Here is a 23851-nt window from a genome sequence, read left to right on the forward strand (position 1 = left end):
CTTAATTCAAAATGAAACTCATAGACTGAAAGTTAAAGGGTGGAAAAAAATACTCCAAGTGACAGGAACCAGAAAAAAAGCAGGACTAGCTATCCTCTTTGTAGACCAAGTAGATTTCAAACCAACAATGATTAAGAGAGACAAAGAAGGACATTACGTCCTTGTAAAGGGAACAATCCAAAAGGAAGAGATGACAATCATAAATATCTATGCACCAAACACAAGTGCACCCAAATATATAAAACAAAAACTAACGGACATGAAAAGTCATATATGCACTAATATAATTGCAGTGGGGAACCTTAATACCCCACTGGCACAAATAGATAAATCAACTAGGCAAAAAATAAGTAATGAAATACTAGAACTCAATCAAACTCTTGAACAAATGAACTTAACAGATGTTTTCAGAGTCTTCCACCCCACAAAATGAGAAAACACATTCTTCTCAGCTGCACATAGGTCACAATCCAAAATAGACCACATACTCCCTTATACAACATGTTTCACCAAGTGCAAAGGAATTCATGTTATCCCCTGTATATTATCAGACCATAGTGTGATGAAATTGCAGATCCATAGCAAAAGAAACTCAAAAAATTTCATAAACGTGTGGAAATTGAACTACACACTTCTGAATAACCAATGAGTCACAGAGGAAATTAAAGAGGAAATCAGACAGTTCTTTCAATTAAATGACAATGACAGTACAACATATCAGAATCTATGGGAAACAATGAAAGCAGTCTTACAAGGGAAATTCATAGCAGTGAATATGCATATTAGGAAAACAGAATGAGCCCAATGAAACAACCTGATGCTGAACCTCAAGCTTCTAGAAAAAGAAGAACAGGACAACCCTAGAACTCATACAAGGGAGGAAATTATAAAGATCACAGTAGAAATCAATGCAATGGAGGCTAAGAGAAAGATACAAAAAAATCAACGAAGCCAAGAGTGGGTTCTTCAAAAGAATCAACAAAATTGAAAAACCCTTAGCCAACCTTATGAGAAAAAGGAAAGAAAAGGCCCAAATCCATGCAATTAGGAATGAAAAGGGTGAAATTACAATAGACCCAGCAGAAATCCAGAGGATCATCAATACCTACTTCCAAAACCTATACACCAATAAGATGGAAAACACAGAAGAAATGGACAGATTCTTTGATACATATGAATTACCAAAGTTGAACGAAGAAATTCTAAACAACCCAATATCAACCAATGAAATTGAAAATCTAATTAAAAACTTATCAAATAAGAAAAGCCTGGGCTCTGATGGCTTCACTGCTGAATTCTACAAGACATTTAGAGAGGAACTACTGACACTACTGTTTAAACGCTTCAATGAAATTGAAAGGGAAGCAATACTTCCAAATTCATTCCTGGAAGCAAGCATCACCTTAATCCACAAAGCAGAGAAAGACCCAACTGAAAAGAGAACTATAGGCCAATCTCACTAATGAACATAGATGCAAAAATCCTTAATAAGATACCAGCAAATAGAATACAGAAGATCATCAAGAAGACCATAGACCCTGAACAAGTGGGATTCATGCCAGGGATGCAGGGATGGTTCAGCATATCCAAATCAATCAATGTAATACACTGTATCAATAGAGCCAAGGACAAAAACCATATGATCATCTCAATAGATGCAGAAAAAGCATTTGACAAAATCCAACATGCATTTATGATAAACATCCTACAAAAAGTTGGAGTAGATGGTCCTTACCCCAAACTGATAAAAGTCATCAATGAAAAACCAACAGCCACTATCATACTAAATGGTCAAAAACTGAAATCCTTCACAGTAAAATCAGGAAGAAGACAAGGATGTCCACTATCACTACTCTTGTTCAATATAGTTTTGGAAACATTAGCCATGTCAGTTAGGCAAGATAAAGAAATTAAAGGAATAAAGATAGGAAATGTAGAAGATAAATTGTCATTATTTGCAGATGATATATTGTCTATATAGAAGACCACAAGAACTCCACCAAAGTCTTCTAGACTTAATAACCAAATTCAGTCAAGTAGTTGGATATGAAGTCAACACACAAAAATCAATAGCTTTCCTCTACACAAACAACAGACACTCAGAGTGAAATGGGGCAAACAATTCCTCTCACAATACCATCCAAAAACTGAAATACCTAGGAATAAATCTAACAAATCAAAGACCCCTTCTCTGAAAACTATAGTACTCTAAAAAGAGAGAATAAAGACTCTATTAGAAAATGGAAAGACATCTCTTGCTCCTGGGTAGGAAAAATCAACATAGTGAAAATGGCCATACTTCCAAAACTGGTATATGGATTCAGTGTAATCCCAATTGAAATCCCAGCAGTATACTTCACAGACCTAGAGAAAACAATCCAAAAATTCATTTGGAAAAAGAGGAGACCTAGAATTACAAAAGCAATTCTAGACAACAGAGACATGGCAGAGGTATCACAACTTCCAACTTGAAACTATGCTACAAAGCTATTGTGATAACAACAGCATTGTACTGGCCAAGAAACAGACCTGAGCATCAGAGGAACAGGTTATAAGATTCAGAAACAATTCCAGAAACACTCAGCCACCTCATCTTTGGCAAAGGAGCCAAACACCGTCCCTGGAGGAACTATAGCCTCTTTAATAAATGATACTCGAAAAATTGTGTTTCAACTTTCCAAAGATTAAAACTAGAACCATATTTCTCACCATGAACTAAACTAAAATTGAAATGGATTAAAGATCTAAATAATAAAACAGAAATGGTGAACCAGCTGGGTCAGTGGTTAGATAGAACTCTTGAAGACATTGGTGTAGGAAAAGATTTATGAACAAAACCTCAGTTGCCTGTGAAGTAGCCAAAATAATCAAAAAGTGGGATAGCTTCTTATTAAAAAGCTTCTGCACACCAAGAGGAACCACAAACAGTTTCAATACACAAACCAGATTGTGGGAAAAAATTTTTACCTGCTGTTCCTCGACAAATGTCTACTATCTGGAATCTATAAAGAAGTGAAAAAAATCAGACCTCCTAAATTTAAAGAACCAATCCAAAAATGGGCATCTGAAATGAACATTCATTTCTCAGAAAAAGAAGTAGAAATAGCAAATAAACACATGAAAAAATGTTCAACATCACAGGTCTTTTGAGAGATGCAAATGAAAACAACGCTGAGATTCCACCTCACCCCAGTAAGAATGGCTGTTATCATAAAATCAACCAATAACAAATGCTGGTGGGGCTGTGGGGAAAGAGGAACCCTGCTCCACTGCTGGTGGGAGTGTAGCCTGGTGCAACCACTATGGAAATCAGTATGGAGATACCTCAAAGAACTATGATTGGAAGTTCCATTTGACCCAGCTGTTCCCCTCCTGGGTATCTTTCTGAATGAATTAAAGAATCATACCACAGTGATATATGTACATCCACGTTCATAGCAGCACAATTTTGATAACTAAAACTTGATAGCTAAAAACCCAATTGCCCATCAACTGGAGACTGGATAAAGAGCATGTGGGTTTTTTTTTTTTTAATAAAATGGAGTACAGCTCAGGTGTAAAAATGAGAAATTAGAAACATTTATAGCTAAATGGATGCACATTGAGGTGATATTCTTAAATGAAATAAATAGGGCACACATGGGTAAATACCAAACAGTTTCCCTTGTGTGAGAAACTGAAAGTGTAAATAAGGACTAAAAGGTGTAACAGATAATGTGAAATAGGAAGAAAGGGTGGAAAGTGAAGTGGGAAGTGGGAGGGGTAAGTGAAAGGAAAGAAGGGAATGGAATTAATATAAGAAAAAGAAAAAATGGAAACAAAAAGTCTTCATTGGTAAGGAGGGGTGGAGGGGTTGAAGGGAGGGCAAGGGAATGGGAAAAAAACAAGAACCAAGAGAGATTATGTAAAGGTGAAAATTTCCAATGATGAATGTCATTATATTGTATACCAAAAGTGTACCAATAAAATTAATTTTAAAAAGTTTTTATGGAATTTGAAATAAGATCCTTTTATGACAAAAGATGTATCATGACTTCAATCAATAGTAGTGGTAACGACCCCAGCAGCACAGAGGAGGCAAGCTGCTCCCAGAACACAAGAGAAGGCTTCGGGGCCACCGTGACACCCCTGCCAGCACAGAGGAGGTGAGCCACGAGGGTGCCAACAGCCCCCCCACCCCGTCAAAATGAGAAGACCTGTAAACAAATCTCGAAATCATACTTTCGGATCACCTATAGCAACCCCAAAGGGAAATGAGATGAAACGTTCTGATACTCAACCAAGTGGACTCCCTGAACTGGCAACAAAGGAGGATTTGGAAAAAAATGAAATCAGAAATAATTTCTCAGATAACAGCAGAGATTGTGCTCATAGTGCAAAACATGATTAATAAATCTAGAGAGGAGCTCAGTAACATGATGGAATCCCAAAATAGGAAACAAATGGAATGCATAAAACAGACCCAAACAGATCTCCAGGAGATTAAACACGCCATTGAAAGTCTATGCAGCAGAATGAACCAAGGTGAGGACAGGATTTCAGATATAGAAGATAAGATTGCAATTAGTGGCCAGAAAAGAAAAATTGCTTTAAAATTGTAAGGGACCATGAGAAATCAATCCAGCAGCTACTAGACGGTGCAAAGAAGAATAACATAAGACTGATTGGAGTCAATGAAGAAATGCGTGAGTGCAGATGACATAAAAAAAACTGTTCACAAAAGTAATGGCAGAAAACTTTCCAAGCAGGGGAAAAGAATTTGACATACAGATAAGTGAGGCATATAGGACTCCAAATAGCCTTGTTCAAAAAAAATATACACATAGACATATAATTGTTAAGATTCCAGAAACCCAACAGAAGAACAAAGTTCTACAAGCAGTTAAGGAAAAGAAACAAATCACATACAAAGGAAAGCCCATCAGAATCACAGCAGACTTCTCAACACAAGTCCTCAAGGCAAGAAGAGCTTGGAGTGATGTATTTCAAGCCCTAAAGGAAAACAGCCTCCAACCCAGATTGATGTAGCCTGCAAAACTATCTTTCAAAATTGATGGAGAAATAAGATATTTTCATGACAAAGAATACTTTGGAACTTCATGAATACCAAACCAGCACTCCAAAAACTTTTAGACAATATCCTAGAAAAAGACAAGGAGGATCACAACCCCAGGAAGCCCAACAGATTGAATCCATCAGGCACAACAAGAAATTAAATGCAAAGGGAGAGAATATAATAAAAAGAAAAAGTTATGACAAGGATAAGTCAATATGTATGAGTTATAGCCATCAATGTTAATGGTCTCAATTCACCAATCAAAAGAAATAGACTGGCAGAATTTGTAAAGAAGAAAGATCCAACAATATGTTGCATAAAAGAAACACATTTAATTCAAAAAGAAACTCATAGTCTGTTAAAGTTAAAGGGTGGAAAACAAAATTTTTTGTGACAGGAACCTGAAAAATAAAAGCAGTAGTAGCTATCCTCTTTGCAGATCAAGTGGATTTCAAGTGAAAACCTGAAACACTCTGGCCCCATGAATTTCAAATAAGCAATAGTCAACTTGTATGTACAAATCTGTTGTGGACATGTGTTTTCATTCCTCTCGAGTAAAAACTTAACAGGTCTGTTGGTTCTTAACAGTAACTCAAGAAATTTCTATATTGTTTTCCAAAAGGGTTTCATCATCTTACATTCACATTAGCAGTATTAGAAAGTTCTATCTGGTTCACACATAAGGTGACATTTGTTCTTTTAAAACTTTAACTTCATCTCCCTAGTGAGTGTATAATACAATCTTGTTATTGCACTTATTAGAATTTTTCTGATTCTAGTGTTGAACACTTTCCTTGGGCTTTACTGGCTGTTTATCATCTTCTTGTGTCTCCTTTTTAGTTGGATCATCTATTAATGAACTGTAAGTGTTCTTTATATATTCTGGTCATAAGTTATATGAATTATAAATATGTTCTGTTTAAGAACTACTTTTCACTTTCTTAATGATGTCATTTAAAGTTCTAAATTTTGATGGAATCTCATTTATCAATTTTTTTCTTTCATACATCATGTTTTTTATATCTTAGGAAATTCTTGCCTACCCTAAATTCATAAACATTTTTCCCTTATAATTTCTTCTTAAAGTTTTGTAGTTTTAGTCTTTCATAAAGTTTTTTCTTTTAAGTTTTTTCTTTTAGTTTTTCTTAAAGTTTTTGTAGTTTTAGGTTCATAGATCCTTTCCAGTTATATTTATGTATGGAAATAAAGGGTTGAGGTTAATTTTTTATATACGGATACCAGGTGTTCTAGTGCCATTTGCTGAAAACACTGTCTTTTCCTCTGCTCTGGAATTGAGTTTGTGTTCGATAAAATGTTAATGATAAATAACCTTTCAAAACTCAGTGAACCATGTATGTGCGGTTCTATTTCTAGATTCTCTTTTATTCCAATGATCTATATGTCTTTCCTTACACCAACACTGCCTTGGTTACTGTAGCTTTAAAGGAAGTCTTAAAATTAAGTACTAAATGTCTTCCAACACTGCTTTCTTTTTCTTTTTACTTTTCTACTTCCTTTGTACTCCTGCATATCTTTTAAATTTCAATATCCAATTCTTCATTTATACCAAGTATACATAGGCCTGGATTTTTATATATACCTTGTGCTTTCTAATCCTGCTAAATTCAAATACAAGTTCTAGGGGCTCCTAGAGATTTCTTAGTTTTTTCTCTGTAAATGATCATTTCATCTACATAAAAAGATTTTACTTCTACCTGGTGAATCCTATTCTAATTGTGTAATTTTATGGGGAGACTATTTTGGTTTGGGCCTAAGTTTCAAAGTTTAATGGTTAGATAAAGAGTAGGCATATCTGCCTTTGTTCCCCACTTTAGGGAGAAAGCATTGTATCTTCTCCGTTCCTATAAGACGTTTTCGCTGGAAGTATGGAGTACATGTCCTTGGTCTATTGAGAAGGTTCTGTTCTACTTCTAGTCTCCTGATAGCTTTTACCATGAACAGCTGTAGAATTTAGTCCAATACTTTTTCTCCAACTAGTGACAGGATCATATGGCTTTTTCCTTTCCTCTGTGAAAATAATGACTTTTGGGGGTGGATCTTCCAATGCTGAACCAACACTGCCATCCCTATAATAAAACCACTTGCTACATACTGCCAGATCTGACTTCTAAGAGTTTGTTTTGTTAAAAATATTTCTATCTATGTTCATACTTTTTCCTTCTATTGTCTTTATCCAGTTTTAGGATTAGCACAATGATGATTTCCTAAAATGAGGGTAGAAGTGTTGCTTTTTTTTCTGCTTTAAATGTTTGATATAATTTATTAGTAAAAATGTATATGAGCCTGTTGTTATCATATAGGTAAGTTTTTAAGCTAGGAATATAGTTTAATAGGTGCTATTCAAATTTTATATTTCCTCCAGAGTTAGTTTCAATAATATGTCTTCCAAGGTACTTCTTAGAAGTTTCAAAAAAGATTTTTGTAATATGCCTTCTATATCTATCTATCTATAATATGCTATCTGTAATATGCTATCTGTAATATGCTATCTATATCTATATTCTATAAAATCTGTGGTAATGTCTTCTAGATGTTGATACTGTAATTTTAAAAATGTATAATTGATATTGTGTAATAGGAAGAAAAGGTCTAAAGGAGTAGGAGAAATAGGAGGGGTATGGGAAAGGAAAGAAGGGAAAAGAAAAAATATGATAAAAGGAAAAAACTGGAAACAAATTCTTTGCCAATAGTGAAGGGTGGAGGGGGTGCAGGGAGCGGAAGGGGATAAAAATAAAAACCAAGATACTCATGTAAAGGTACAAAATCCCAATGATGAATGTAACTGTATTTTATACCTAAAATGTACCAATAAACTTTTAGTATATGAGCTGCCGAAGCAAGCACATGTACCAATAAACTTAAAGGGGGAAAAAATAGTAGTGGTAAGAGAATTATTAGATGAATACACAGTTGGTATATCCATTGCAATTTTATTTACATTTTATTTCCAAAGTGTATCATTGTTAAATTTTATGTCTTTGGAGAGTTTCAAAGTTCTAAATTATTTTGTATGTGGTACTGGAAAGTGAACCAAGGACTTCTCACTAAGCTATATCCCCAAATCTTTGTATATTTTTTTATTTTGAGATACTGTTGATACATCATTAATTTGCCCCATTTGAGCTCAGATCATTTGAGCTCAAACTTGTGATCCTCTTGCCTAATCCTTCCAAGGTACTGAGATTACACATAGGGTCTGAATTCTTATAAATTGTGACAACCATGATATATTTTTAATGTATTCTTTAAAATATTACCACTAAATACTACCTACATAGATTTGAGAATTCACTACTAGTTTCTAATATGTGGCTTTAACCCTTCAAAAAACAATGACATGGCCCTAAAATGGAAGGGTGGAAACGTTTATCCAGATTGCTGAAGAAGTAAGTTTAATGGAAAACAATTTGTCAATCTAAAGATGTTTCTTTTTACACATTTTTTATAGTTTAGGTTTTTGCAAACTTTTGATAACAACTAAGTACCAATAAGTATAATAAATAAAAAGAAAGAGGGGACAAATGTTTATGGAAAAAATATCTTAAATTTAATCATGTTTAGATTAATAACAAAAAAATTAGCAATATAATTCCAGTTGAAATCTTATGTATCATAAAGTAGTATTTCTCTTTTCTCTTTTTCTTTTTTATTATAATTATTAACACATAATAATTGAACAATTAATTAGACAATATAATTTGTGACAACCATTTTATTTTCATATTAATTTAGAAATATTTCTACTTGAAATTTATAGTTGTATAAGTCAAGACAAGTTGATTTAGGCTTGGGCTGATTCTCTTAATGCTGATATAAAGAGTTATAACTATTCTATGGAAGGTCCTATGAGAATGCTACAGCATCTTCAAAATAAGAATTTGGAAATGTCTCACTGAAACTGGCTAGGAGCAAGAGCTCTGACTACCATGTAAGGACAATTAGAGATTAGATTTAGAGCAATGAGTCTGGGCTCAGGTTTCAAGGGCTTTGTCTGGGTCAGAACATGAAGCAGATGCCCAGCAATGAGGCAGCAGACAGGAGGCCCCCATGACAAGGATGGAGGAACACAAGGCCCCAACAAGGGTGAGCCCACTGACCTCTAGGCTAACATAACATATCCTAAACTGTGCATTTAAAAATGAAAATAGTTAAACTTCACAGAGGGCATAAAAAGCAAGGGGTTTTTTGGAGGGAGGTTTTTTGTGGGGTTTTCTTTTGTCTTTGGCAATGCTGGGGATTTAAACCAGGGGCTTCACACTGAGCTACATCCTATGCTTTGAAAAAATTTCTTTAGAGACAGGGTATCTCTAAGCCACTAAGTTGCCTAGGCTGGGGTCATTGCTATCCTCCTACCTCAGCTCCCCAGAGGAATGTTGGAATTACATGCATGAATAATTGGTCCAGGAGCCAGTTTGTATTTATTCAATAAATATTTGTAGCATCTCTTCTGTGTCAGGTGGTCCATTAGGTGCTAAAGATATACTGGTGTATAAAACAAACTCCATTCTTATTTAATTGAGATTGAAACATTAACAGTGGAAATGAGGAAAGAAATAATTAAGGAAAAGGCTGGAGAAAGAAGGGAATGTCTCCTCACCTCAATACCCCCTTTTTGTGCTAGATATGAGGCATAAGGTATCTAAGAAAACAGTTGAGTAAAAAGGGAGGGCCCTCCTTGGAGACTTTTCTGGAGATAGATCCACCTTCTGAGTTAAACATTAGCCCAGGGCCAGGATGCCCAGTTCCAAACACAGTGGGAAAAGGTAGCCAGATAGCTGATGCCCAGTAAGTCTCCAGGCAAACACCACTGGTGTTTTTGCAACCCTTATCCTGACCCCAACCTAGTTACTATGTCATTGGCTAGGTGGATTTGTCTCTGCTATGGGCTTTGGATGCTATGACAATTCCTCCAAAGGCCATAAAAGCTCAGAAATGCCACTGCCCCACAGAGAGGCTAAGTCAAACTGCTCATTGGCAGTAGTCATACCTCAGACCAAACCCTTAATCCCACCCCAATCACTAAGGCTTTAAATCCTCAACACCAAAGCCCTTGATACCTTGAGCTCTTCTTGCAAGCCCACTCCGATTCAGTGGAGTGTTCCTTGTCTTTTCTTTTCAAATAAATCATTGATCTTGCTGCTACTCTTCGGTGTCCTGCTCAATTCTTTATTTAGGACATCAAGAACCTGGACAAGAACCCCAACCCAGTAGCAGGAAGACAGACATTTAACAAATCATCACATGTAAAACATACATAAACAAATTGATTGTGTCTTAAATGTTATGAAGGGAAATATAAGAAAGTGTATGAGTGTACATTTTTATTTCAGGATCAGAGAAGACTTGCTGGGGAACTAATCAACTTTAAACTGAAAGCAGAGAGATTTGTAGAACTGAAGTATTAGTAGGGACAGATAAAGAGAAGGAGGAAGAGAGTTAAGGCAGAGATACTCAAGGCCATAATATGCACAAGGCCATAATGGGGCAGAACCCAGGTCGGGGGATCTGATACAAGTCCAGTGCCACCAGAGCACAGTAAGAGACCAGGACAGTAGCATAATATATGGTAATGAGAGCATGGACATTGCAGCGCTCTATGGGCCATATAAGATTTTGGATTTTATGCCAAGTAGAATGGAAAGCTGTTGGAAGGATTCAATCCCAAAGGAAATTGTTTTCTTAAGTTTCTTGTTTAAAGGGCTCATGTTGAATTCCTAAATTGTAGCAGGGTGGGAGAATAAACAAGAACAGTTGAGAAATCACTATGTCACATCAGAGGTGATAGTGGCTTGAACTTGTCTGGGGCAGTGAAGATAGAATTTAGAGGATTTCTTTTGGCAGTGGGCCTTGCCTATGTGAAAAAGGTGAAGCCTGCTCAACCCCCACTTCTGACCCCAACTGGGACAATTCCAGATTTCTGCCACCCAGTTCCATCTAACAGGTCCATCATTAGCAGACAAGAGAACTCAGCACCACTCCCACAGTTACTTATAATAGTAATACTCATAAAGTTTTTCCTGACCAATATTCACTTGAAAAATACAATTTTCTTAGCTTCAAAGATTGCTTATAGTGAGAAAACAAACACATTGCATGGCTACTAACTCTTTTTGCATTCATTTCACAGAATATGTCTGAAATCCTAGAGCCAAACACACTAGAACTGACCTAACCACAAGAAAAGTAATGCTGCTGAATTGAAAATCTGCAAGAAACTTGTCATTTATTATTAATGTCACCATGGCATTGAAAAATTTGATATGGATGCTGGAGATACCTGCCTACTTTCAGCCAGGACAATCTTGCATTCTTTTTTCTCCTTCCCAAGAGCATTTAATTCATGGGAAGGAACTTTTACAGCAGACTGCCCTCTGGACCATCAAAATAGTAGAATTTTTGAATGCAGAAGGTAAATCCTTTCAAAGGAAGTACAGGATTTGCTCTTAGAACAGTTTGGAAAACCATAAGGTTTGATAGAAGTAGGTCCTAAAAGAAAATAAGAGCATAAAACCAGTATCCAGGGTATTGCCAGGCATCCCTGGGTAGTTTGCATTTAAAACCCACATTTTGTGGCTAAATCTAAAGTTCTTAGCTTACCTCTCAGTGACCAATAGGCAAAACCCTTTTAGGACCACGATGACTATCTCCAAATCTTGGTGGCCATATACAGAATTGCAGCACAATTTGATCATGTCAAATACCTCAGTTCATTTAGGAAGGCCCCCAACTCTGGCAAAAATGAAGGAGTGAGCAAAGCCATCCACTCAGGACTTCATGCAAAGGCTGCAGACTATGGAATAAACACTGGGAAACAGAAACACATCCCTGTACCACCTTGCCTGCCATTCATGCAAGCAACTTTATTTCGTAAGGTCCCATACACAGCCTGCTAAAGGGCATGTTTAACCCCCATGAAATGGAAATAGAAGAGCTTCCTTCATCCATCCCTTGTATTAGCTGTATTCATTCATTAATTCATCACTGAGTCAGTGAAAATTTGAGTGGTAGACACTGGGCCCCACAGACATGTTTGCTTAAACTATCAGAGCTCCAGAGGTCTTATTTGTAGGTTGGGGACTATAACTTCATTACCAAATGCCTGCAACAATTTAAAAAAGATAATATTTTGGAATCACCAAGCACAGTATCTGACAAGTAGTAGCTGCTCCATTTTTTCTCCCTTTCTCTTGCTTGCACTTGCCAATCCTTTAAGTTACTTTTTCTTGTTGCAGAACTTTTTCCCACCTTAGAATACCAGGTAGGTGCACAGCCTTGGAGCTTCCAGGAGAGGTTCTATATTGAATATTCAAGAGCCATCTCTCTGTTCATGAGAAAATAAAAAGGAAACACACAGTTCTTTCTAGTCTCAAAGAGACATGGAATGCAACTGGTCTGTTCACACATCTCTATGGTGGTGGAATGCAGTTATTGATACCATTGTGATTTCTAATGCATGGCTTTAGGGGAATCAGAGAAGTCTCATTTCACAGGCAGGAAAATTGGGCATGTTCTGTGTTTGCTGAGGAAAGAGCTTTCTTGGATGACTTCTGAACTACCTACAAAGGAACCATGCTCTGTGGAACAGAGGCTCATGTTATTTGAAAAGGTATCATAAAATATCAAGCAAGGCCAACCACAGAGCAATTGAGAAAAAATAAAATATTCATTAGAGGACATTACTGGGAAAGAAACAGCACAGTTAATTTCACCAAACCTCTAGCATAACAGAGGAACAAAATTAATCATGCAATAGTGTTATGATTCCTGAGCCTCAAAGCTAACATAAAATAGAGAAAAAAGAAAATAAAACAAATATGTGTCCTAAATGTAGAGGAGGAAATAATAGAAACTGATCGAAAAATATGTGCAGTTTTAAACCATGCACAGTGATGACCGAAGTCTGTTCATTTTTTAGGAAGATAAATCTTAACACATTCCACCAATGTAAATGTTAATTGCCATATCTTACTTGACTATATTTGACTGTAACACTAGTGAAATAAGAAGAAATGAAGCCTAAAAGCAAAAAGTTAGCAAGATCATAATGGTGCTAGTTTTGCTAGTTTTAGTTGCTGAATTTTGCAGACTCCATAGTTTGTATTTTTTAAATATAGTGTTTCATAAGTCCAATTTTTAACTCCTCACTCAACAAGTGCTCACAATAGAGAATGAGACCTAAAAGGAAGTAGCTAAACCTAAAGAAGTAGCTGCCATTCACTGAGAATCTACTTTATTCTATACCCTACATATTTGATGTAAATGCTCATCTGAAGCCACCTGTGTCAATAAATGAGGACCCATGAAGTAAATAAGCAGCAGAAACTGTCAAAGAGAAACTTCAAGGTTTAGTTCTGCCTCAGTGAAACATCGTTGTGTGACATTACCCAAGTCATGTAATCTTTCTCTACCTCAGATACCTTCTAATAAACAGAGGAAATAATCCTTGTGCTGTCAGATGGTTGATGAGAGAAAGACATAAAATAACAAAGAGTACAAAACAAATGTATCACAAATGTCAAAGGTTTTTTATTGTTTGGCTTTATTTTACTTTTAAAATCTTTGAACTTAAAATTCTGATCAAAGAAATAAATTCTCTAAAGCCATGGAGAGATGGTTTCAGCCTGCTGCTATGGTTTTTGCAAGAAGTAAGGGATTAAATTTCTCCTGCTTTTATGATTGATCTGACCTTGCAGAACTCCTCACTGTTCATACCTTACTCTAATTGTGATGTTCCCAGGACAAAAGGAAGTTAAGCAAACGGTTTTGTTATTTTTTTCCTTACAAAACTTGGAGTCTCCAGGTATTTTTAAAGAGATGGGATTTGTGGGATAAACCTCCTATTTATTTCTTCAACTCCAGTAACACACAAGGATTTTCACATCTTTATATTTCAGGATTTGGTAACACAAATTTTATTGCTTCTACATTTTCCCTGTCCACCTCTCCCTTGTTTCAAACACGGTACAGGGACATCTCTATGAATTCTTAGACATATTTGCCAACTAGTGGTGTGAGACAGAGGCCATGAATAATCTGATATCATTTGATTGGGCAACTCCAAGAATAACATCAATGACATTGTTCCCCCATTTTCACAGAATCTGAACCTTTTTTTATTTCTAATGGCTCTTATCATTTACCTGGTTTGACATCCTGTTTAGGTAGATGAGGAAAATTTGTGCAAAGGATGCTAAAAACCTGCTTGATATTTGGACTGGAAAGTGTGTCACTTGTCTCTGCTTTTCTTCCCCTTCTAAGTCAGGAGTCTTCCAACTGGGTGACAAGGAGCTGAGCCAGGGGAGTGTTTATGCAGGCTGATGAGAGAAGTAGGAGGAAGGCTCAAAAACCAATTTACTGATCCAGAAACAGGGTTACCCATACTCCCCAGGCAGAATCTATGAGAAACAGAAAAGGAGAAACAGTCCTCAACGCAAAATCTTTCAACTTATGCTTTTTCTTCTGCTTTATAATAGTACTAAAGCAATATGTAATCAGTAGAAACTGTACAAGGTCTAATCAAAAATACAGTAAATGTTTAAATCAATTTTTAAAAATATTACAATAAAAGATACACTGTCACTAATCCCCCTTAAAATACTCCCCTTCACTTAGAACATCCTTATTGCCACTGTCTGAAGGAGTTTTGGAAGTCCTCTTTCCTAGTTAATTTTTTGTGGTTGGTTGGATGTCTTGAATTGATACAAAATATTCAGGGCAATTTCAGTCAAAAAATATTACATTGTGTCTCCATCCCCTTTATTCACCGGGTCTGAAACCATTTAGCTTCTAGCTGTTCCACAGAGTTAAAATGACCATGAAAGATAAAAAATTTGAATTGGTTCAAGACATTCAGGCAGTCACAAGAGCACAACTAAGAATATTCAAAAGGAGGACTCTCAGAACTGTCTCAGAAAGAAGATAGCACAAATGATGCAATAGGTGTATTCAATGCAAGGGGGAATATTTTTAAATTAATTTTATCGGTACATTTTAGGAATACAATATAATGACACTCATGATTGGAAATTTGCACCTTTACATAACCTCTCTTGGTTCTTATCTTTACCCCAGTCCCCTGCCCTCCTTTCAACCCCTCCACCTCTCCCTTTTTACAAAGTCTTTGTTTCCATTTTTTCATTTTCTCATATTAATTCCATTCCCTTCTTTCCTTTTGCCTACCCCTGCCACTTCCCCTTCCCCTTTGCCCCTTTCTGCATCTTCTAATCTGTCCCACTGGTCCTCAGGTCTGTTTATTTGCAAGTACCTTGCTGTTTTTGTCACAGTATGGTTGAGGTATAGTTTCAAGTTGGGGATTGTGATACCCCTACCGTGTCTTTATTGCCTAGAATTGCTTTTGTAATTCTAGTTCTCCTCTTTTTCCAAATGAATTTTTGGATTGTTTTCTCAAGGTCTGTGAAGTATGCTGCTGGGATTTCAATTGGGATTGCACTGAATCCATACAGCATTTTTGGAAGTATGGCCATTTTTACTATGTTGATTCTTCCTACCCAGGAGCAAGAGATAGCTTTCCATTTTCTGATATTGTCTTCAATCTCTCCTTTCAGAGTACTATTATTTTCAGAGAAGAGATCTTTGACTTCTTTTGTTAGGTTGATTCCTAGGAATATCAGTTTTTTGGATGCTATTGTGAAAGGAATTATTTGCCCTATTTTTCTCTCAGTGAATCTGTTGTTCATGTAGAGGAAAGCTATTGAATTTGTGTGTTGACCTTGTATCCAGCTATTTTACGGAATTTGGTTATTAAGTCTAGAAGAATTTTGGTAGAGTTCTTAGGGTCTTTTATAGAGAGTATCATGTCATCTGCAAATAATGACAATTTGACTTCATTTCCTGTCTTTATTCCTTTTATTTCTTTCTGTTGTCTAATTGCTATGGCTAATGTTTCCAAAACTATATTGAACAGGAGTGGTGATAGTGGACATCCTTGTCTTGTTCCTGATTTTACTGTGAAGGATTTCAGTTTTTGTCCATTTAGTATGGTACTAGCTGTTGATTTTTCATAGATGGCTTTTATCAGATTGAGGTAGAGACCATCTATTCCAACTTTTTGTAGGGTTTTTACCATAAATGCATGTTCTATTTTGTCAAATGCTTTTTCTTCATCTATGGAGATAATCATATGGTTTTTGTCCTTGGCTCTATTGATATCATGAATTACATTGTTTGATTTGTGGATGTTGAACCCTGGGATGAATCCCACTTGGTAAGGGTGTATGATCTTGATGATTTTCTGCATTCTATTTGCCAGTATCTTAGTCAGAATTTTTGCATCTATGTTCATTAGTGTGATTGGCCTACAGTTCTCTTTTTTGGTTGGGTCTTTCTCTGCTTTGGGTATCAAGGTGATGCTTGCATCCAGAAATGAATTTGGGAGTATTGCTTCCCTTTCAAATTCATTGAAAAGTTTAAACAGTACTGGCAGTAGTTCCTCTCTAATAGTCTTGCAGAATTCAGCAGTGAAGCTATCAGGACCTGGGCCTTTCTTACTCAGTAAGTTTTTAATTACATTTTCAATTTCATTGATTGATATTGGGTTGTTTAGAATTTTTAGGTCTTCTTCCTTCAATTTTGCTAATTCATACATATCTAGGAATTTCTTCTGTATTTTCCATCTTATTGGCATATAAATTCTTGAAGTAGGTATTGATGATCCTCCGGATTTCTGCTGGATCCATTAAAATGTCATCCTTTTCATACCTAATTGCATGGATTTGGGCCTTTTCTTTCTTTTTTTTTTTGATGAGGTTGGCTAGAAGTTTGTCAATTTTCTTTATTCTTTTGAAGAACCACCTCTTAGCTTCATTGATTTTTTTTGTATCATTCTCTTAGTCTCCATTGAATTGATTTCTGCTTTGATTTTTATCATTTCCTCCCTTGTATGAGCTTTGGGTTTGTCCTAATCTTTTTCTAGAAGGTTGAGGTTCAGCATCAGGATGTTTAATTGGGCTCGCTCTGTTTTCCTTATATGAGTATTCACTGCTATGAATTTCCCTTGTAAGACTGCTTTCATTTTGTCCCATAGATTCTGATATGTTGTAGTGTCATTGTCATTTATTTGTAGGAACTATCTGATTTCCTCTTTAATTTCCTCTGTGACCCATTGGTTATTCAGAAATGTGTTGTTTAATTTCCATGTGTTTATGAAATTCTTGCAGTTTCTTTTGCTATTGATGTCAAATTTCATTGCACTATTGTCTGATAATATACAGGGGATAAATTCAATTCATTTGCAGTTACTTAAACATGTTCTATGATCAAATATGAGGTCTATTTTTGAGAATGAGCCATGTGCAGCTGAAAAGAATGTGTATTCTGATTTTGTGGTGTGGAACACTCTGTAAACATCTGTTAAGTTCATTTATTTAAGAGTTTGATTGAGTTCTAGTATTTCATTTCTTATTTTTTGTCTGGTTGATCTATTTGTGACAGTGGGGTGTTGAGGTCCCTCACTAGTATTGTATTAGTGCTTATTTGATTTTTCATGTCTGTTAGTATTTGTTTTATGTGGTTGAGCACACTAGTGTTTGGTGCATATATATTTATAATTGTCATCTCTTCCTCTTGCATTGTTCCTTTTACAAGGATGTAGTGTCCTTCTTTGTCTCTCTTAATCAATGTTGGTTTGAAATCCACTTGATCTACAAAGAGAATACTACTCCTGCTTTTTTGTTTTGTAGTTCCTGTCACATGGAGTATTGTTTTACACCCTTAACTTTCAGTCTATGAGTTTTTTTTAAATTAAGTGTGTTTCTTGTATGCAGCTTATTGTTGGATCTTGCCTCTTGACCCATTCTGCCAGTCTATTTCTTTTGATTGATGAATTGAGACCATTAACATTGATGCTTATAACTGATATGTATTGATTTATACTTGTCATAACTTTTTCTTTTGTTGAATTCTCCCCCTTTCCATTTAATTTCTTGTCATGCCCCATGGATTGATTCTGCTGGGCTCCCTGTGGTTGTGATCTTCATTGTCTTTTCCTAGGATATGGTCTAAAATTTTTTGAAGTGCTGGTTTGGTATTCATGAAGTTCCTAAGGTGCACTTTGTCATGCAAGAATCTTATTTCTCCATCAATTTTGAAAGATAGTTTTTCAGGGTACATCAATCTGGGTTGGAGGCTGTTTTCCTTTAGGGCTTCGAATAGGTCACTCCAAGCTCTTCTTGCCTTGAGGGTTTGTGTTGAGAAGTCAGTTTTGATGCTGGTAGGCTTTCCTTTGTATGTGATTTGTTTCTTTTCACTAACTGCTTGTAGAATTTTGTTCTTCTGTTGGGTTTGTGGAATCTTAACTATTATATGCCTATGTGTAGTTTTGGTTTTTCTTTTTATCAAGGCTAGTTGGAGTCCTCTATGCCTCACTTATCTGTATGTTAAATTCTTTTCCCCTGCTTGCGAAGTTTCCAGCCATTACTTCTGTGAACATTTTTTTTTATATTGTCTGCACTCTCTCCTGTTTCTTCATTGACTCTGATCAGTCTTATATTATTCTTCTTTGTATTGTCTAGCAGCTGCTGGATTGATTTCTCATGGTCCCTTACTGTTTTAAAGAAATTTTTCTTTTCCTGGTCACTAATTGCAATCTTATCTTCTATATTTGAAATTCTGTCTCACATTGGTTCATTCTGCTGCATAAACTTTCTACGGAGTTTTTAATCTCCTGGAAATCTGTTTGCATCTGTTTTATGGATTCCATTTGTTTCCTGTGTTGCTATTCCATCATGTTCCTCAGCTCCTCTATTTTTTTTTTATCTGTGTCCTCTCTAGATTTATTAATCATGTCTTGCAGTGTGGGCACAATCTCTGCTGTTATCTGAGAAATTATTTCTGATTTTTTTTTCCAGGTCCTCTTTTGTTGCCAGTTCAGGGAGTCCAGGTGGTTCAGTATAAGATTGTTCCACTCTTTGCCCTTTGGGGTTGCATTAGGTGATCTGGAAGTCTGGTTTTGAGATTTGTTCACATTTCTTCTCATTTTAATGGTTATGGGGGTGTTGTGCTGCTGGCACATGCATGGCTGACCACCTCAGCACTGGGGTAACTCTGCTTCTTGGCACTGAGTGTGGTGGTATTGCTGCTTGGATGGCTCCTCTTTTGGTGCTGGGGCAGCTCTGCTCCTCACCACCGGGGGTGGCTTTGCCTCAAGGAGGAATATTTTGAAGGAGTTTAATGACAATGTGTCTCACTGTAATAAATTTTTTAAATTTAAGGATTCACTTAGTTTTTGGTCACACTTCCTACTGCAAATTGTGACCTCTTCTCAGGTTTGGTAGTTAAGCTTAAGCACATCAGATTCATTGGCCTGGGAGTCCCTGAGGAGATTAGTAAAATCAGTGAGTGATCTTGGTATTACATCTCATCCCTGGCCCTTTGTCTGTTTCACTGTGCCCCTGGTCTTCTTCCCAACCGCCAGGAACTGAGCACCTTTGACTTACAACACTCTTCTGTCACCAAGTTTCTGCCTTGGAGGCTGCTGACCATGTACTTAATCCCCTAAACTGTGAGCCCAATTAAACCTCTCCTCCTTAAGGTGTGGGCATTGGGTATCATGTCTTAGTGATGGAAAAGTGACAAGTATCCCAGACTAATGATATGTGTGAGACCTGGTGGTGTTGGATAGGGCAGTGAGCTGCAGCACACAGTAAGTTTCTCCATTTCATGTAAACAACTGACAGTGTAGAGCATTCTGCTGCTAAGCTATATTAAAAAGTCAGTAGGTGAGGTATATTCAATGCAATTTTTTACTCTATGATGTTTATGACATATGATGGATTGATTTTTTAGGATATAGTCATCTTGTAAGTTGAGAAGCATCTTTATTTGGTGATAGCAGCCCTCTGAGAGAACTGAGCAGATGTGCTTTGGGGTAAAATTGGTGAGAAAGGTTTTGGGAAGAGCACACCTGGGCTTAATTTTCCCTGCTGGTTCACTTCCCCAGCCTCTGATATTCTAGACAAAAGCTAGCTCCCAAGTCATCCTACACAAATACAGTGTACAATAGATTGGGGTTCAGCATAGATAAAGAAAGTAAAAAGAAGGAAAACAATAAAAGAAACAAAAAGTAAATAAAGACTCCCTTTGAGATGATACCAGAAAGGAGAACATTTTAAAGGCTTTTTTATGACATCAAATAAATTATAGAAAATACAATCTCTTCAAAATCATTATATAGTTAAAGGATAACCAAATTTTATAATATAGAAGATATAGCAGGAAAGTTAAAAATAAGCTGGTGGATCTCAGTGAAGAGCTGGACAGTATAATAAAACAATCCAGGGAATGAAAAACAAATTATAAACAGTACAAAGTAGAATCAAGGCTCCTGAAAACAGTCAGGGACAGTAGGGACAAGTTTTAAACAACTGAATTGATAAAATTGGAAAAAGTATTTATAATAGTTTCAGTGAGAATTATGTATGCATAACAGGCAATCAAAAGCATAATAGGCATTTCAAAATAAAAAAAAGAAAATTTTCAAAATACTATAAAAGAAACATTTTTAAGAACTAAAAATTGATTTGAATAAATATGTTTTTCAAAGAAGCTTTTCTATCATTCTTTGGAAAACTTTTGTTCCATTGTTATGGGTATACAGTACATGTATGTGTGTATAAGTTCCTAGAAAATGAATAGAACAATTAACAGTGAAATGCACACTATTTTGATGGGAAATGCTAATGATGGAACCCATGGCATCTTGCAAGTTAAGTAAGCACGCTACCTCTTACCTCTAAGCTACACCTCCAACTCAAGATGTACACTTTTAAAGGAATTACCAAACTTCAAGGATAAAACAAAGGTCCCTTCAGAGGAAGCATCTGGAAAAAAATTATTTCTGTTCAAAACTACAATTTTTCTGTTTTCCAGAGTTGTGTTCAGTGCTAGGAGAAATGGAGCAATATGTACATACATGTGTATGTGACCTAGAAGATGATCTTTAGAGATAATACATAAAGTTGATACACTGGATGTCTTTGAAGAATGTACTAGAATTGGGAAGATAACCAAAGGTAAGAGTTTCTTGTTAAGTAAATTTTTAAAATAGATCACAAACATAATATTAACTACCACACAAACAACAGTGAATCAACTTCTATAAAGTTGTGAGAGGAAACAGTATAATCCAAAAAGTTACAACCAACCAAGTTCATTTTCAAGCAAAAAGACCAAATAACATTTTCAAATATACAAGGAGTGAGTTGCTTTATAAAGTAACTTTGAAAAAACAATGTGTAACAGTAGAAAAAAATGATTTTTAAAAACTGATAGTAAGCAACCAATATATTATAGAGCTATTAAACAACTATAAAATTATAAGGCATAATCACATGTTTTAAACTTTGAAAAGATATTGGGAAAGAGGTGTGGGTGTAGGCCAATGGTATAAAACTTTCCTCGGATGATTGAGGCTCCTGGCTGGATCCTCAGCACATACACACATGACACAAACACACACAAGCACACATGCACACACAAAGATAGGGGAGAAAAATCATCTTTTTAATGAATCAGACTCAAGGAGTAATATGTTGAGTGAATCCTTATATATGTGCCACTGATCAATAGGAAATAAAATTATGTAAAAGAGACAGGATTCTTTACATAGAATACCCAAAAATCCACCAAAAGACTTCCAGAATCAATAACCAACTTCACCAATGTAATAGGATGCAAAATCAACACACAAAAATCAATAATGTTTCTCTTCACTCTCTCAGAACTCACTCAAAAAGAAATTAAAAACAATACCATTCACAATAGCATTAAGAAAACTTAAGTACTTAAGGATTAACCTAACAAAGGAAATGAAAGACATCTACAACAAAAACTAGAGTACTCTTCGAAGGGACATTGAAGAAGACATTGGAAAATAGAAATATATCCTTTGTTCCTGAATAGGCAGAACCAATATAGTCAAAATGGCCATACCTCCAAAACTGACATACAGATTTAATGCAATCCCAAACAAAATGCCAACAGCATTCCTCACAGAAAAGGAGAAAACAATCCTAAAACTCATATGGAGCCAGAAGACATCCAGAATAACAAAAGCCATCCTGGGTAACAAGAACATAGCAGGAAACATCACGATACCAGATTTCCACTTATATTACAAAGCTATAGATAGAACAACAGAATGGTACTGCCACAACCCCCCCCCCCCAAAAACAGATATGTAGACCAGTGGAGTAGAATAGAGGACACAGAATCAACCCAGACATATTTAACCACCAGATCTTTGATAAAAGACCAAAAACATACTCTGGAGGAAAGATAGCCTCTTTAGCCAATGCTTTGGGAAAATTGGCTATCCACATACAGAAGATTGGATCTAGACCTATATCTCTTATCATGTATTAAACTAAAATCAAAATGCATCAAATACCTAAATATTAAAACAGAAATATTCAACCTTCTAGAAGATAAAGTAGGTAAAACTCTTAAAGTCATAGGTGTATACAAGGACTTCCTGAACAAAACCTTAATTGCACAAGAAATAACAAAAGAATCAACAAACAGGATTATATCAAATAGGGAGAAAAAGTCTAAAGGAGTTGGGGAAGTGGGAAGGGCAGGGGAAAGGAAAGAAGGAAAATGAAAAATATAAGAAAAGGAAAAATGGAAACAAAGTCTCTGTAAATAGGGAAGGGTGGAGGGGATAAAGGGAAGGCAGGGAAATGGGGAAAAAATAAGAACTAAGATACATCATGTAAATAAAAGATCCCAATGATGAATGTAACTGTATTTTATACCTAAAATGTGCCAATAAATTTAATGAAAAATATTAAAAGACATCTGCATACCAAATGAAACAATCAACAAAGCAAAGAGACAAACTACAGAAGGGGAAAAAGTTTTTACCAGCTACACTCAGAAGATGAATATCTAGAATATACAAAGAAACCCTCCCCCCAGAATAAAAGATCCAATCAAAAACTGGGGAATTGAAGTGTGTAGACACTTCACTGAAGAAGAAGTACAAATGGTCAATAAATACTTTTAAAATGTTCAATATCCCAGGCCATTAGAGAAATGAAAATTAAAATAACAATGAGATTTCGTCTCCAGAGAGAATGGCCATTATCAAGAAATCAAACTATAAAAAATTCTGGTTAGGCTGTAGGGGGAAAATGAACCCTTCTACACTGTAAGTGAGAAATCAGTATGGAGAAATCAGAGCATCCAAGAAGGAAGGAAATCAGTATGGAGATCTCTCAAAAAACTTAAAATGGAAATTCTTTTCAACCCATGTATTTTCCTTCTGAGTATCTTCCAGAAAGAGTTAAAGGAAGAAATAAAATAAAGATAGGGAATTTTTAGGCCGATAAAACTGTTTTGTATACTACGGTAATGAAGTATATATGTCTATCAAAATATATATGTCTATCAAAATTCATAGAACTTTATAACACAATAATGCATCTTAATGTGTGCAAATTTTGAAAATTCACTTAGCAAACAGTGGCATTTTAAAACAGATTGCAAAATGTGATAAGAGAACCTAACTATATTTCAAATATACAAAACAATTTCACAGGAGAGGGTTGGGGTAAATGTGTGCTGATCAAAGTAGCATTGGAAGAGTTAAATCTATTAGTCTAAAGGCAAAAGAAACTGCATCCAAGAACGCAAACTTGTGGTTGATAAAAATCACTTCCTACGGGGTTTGGGTGAACAGTAAACAGCAAAGTAAGTGGAAGGTGGATGATGTTCTCATGGGTGCAGTGAGAAGTTACAGACAAAGCCAAGAGAATG

At 35.8% G+C, this 23851-nt stretch overlaps 1 long non-coding RNA gene across 1 annotated transcript in view; it reads left to right on the top strand.

Annotated features, from left to right (window-relative positions):
- The window catches only part of LOC147829868 (uncharacterized), a 56073-nt gene extending 34974 nt beyond the window's left edge, over window positions 1–21099 (top strand). The window contains exon 3 of the long non-coding RNA XR_015446094.1: window positions 20963–21099. This is a non-coding gene — a long non-coding RNA (uncharacterized LOC147829868). The remainder of the gene's footprint in view (window positions 1–20962) is intronic.
- Window positions 21100–23851: the final 2752 nt, after the last annotated feature.

This window comes from Heterocephalus glaber, unplaced genomic scaffold (assembly GCF_053883595.1).
Source record: "Heterocephalus glaber isolate CG9 unplaced genomic scaffold, H.glaber_assembly_v1.0 deba00000347, whole genome shotgun sequence".
NCBI lineage: Eukaryota > Metazoa > Chordata > Mammalia > Rodentia > Bathyergidae > Heterocephalus > Heterocephalus glaber.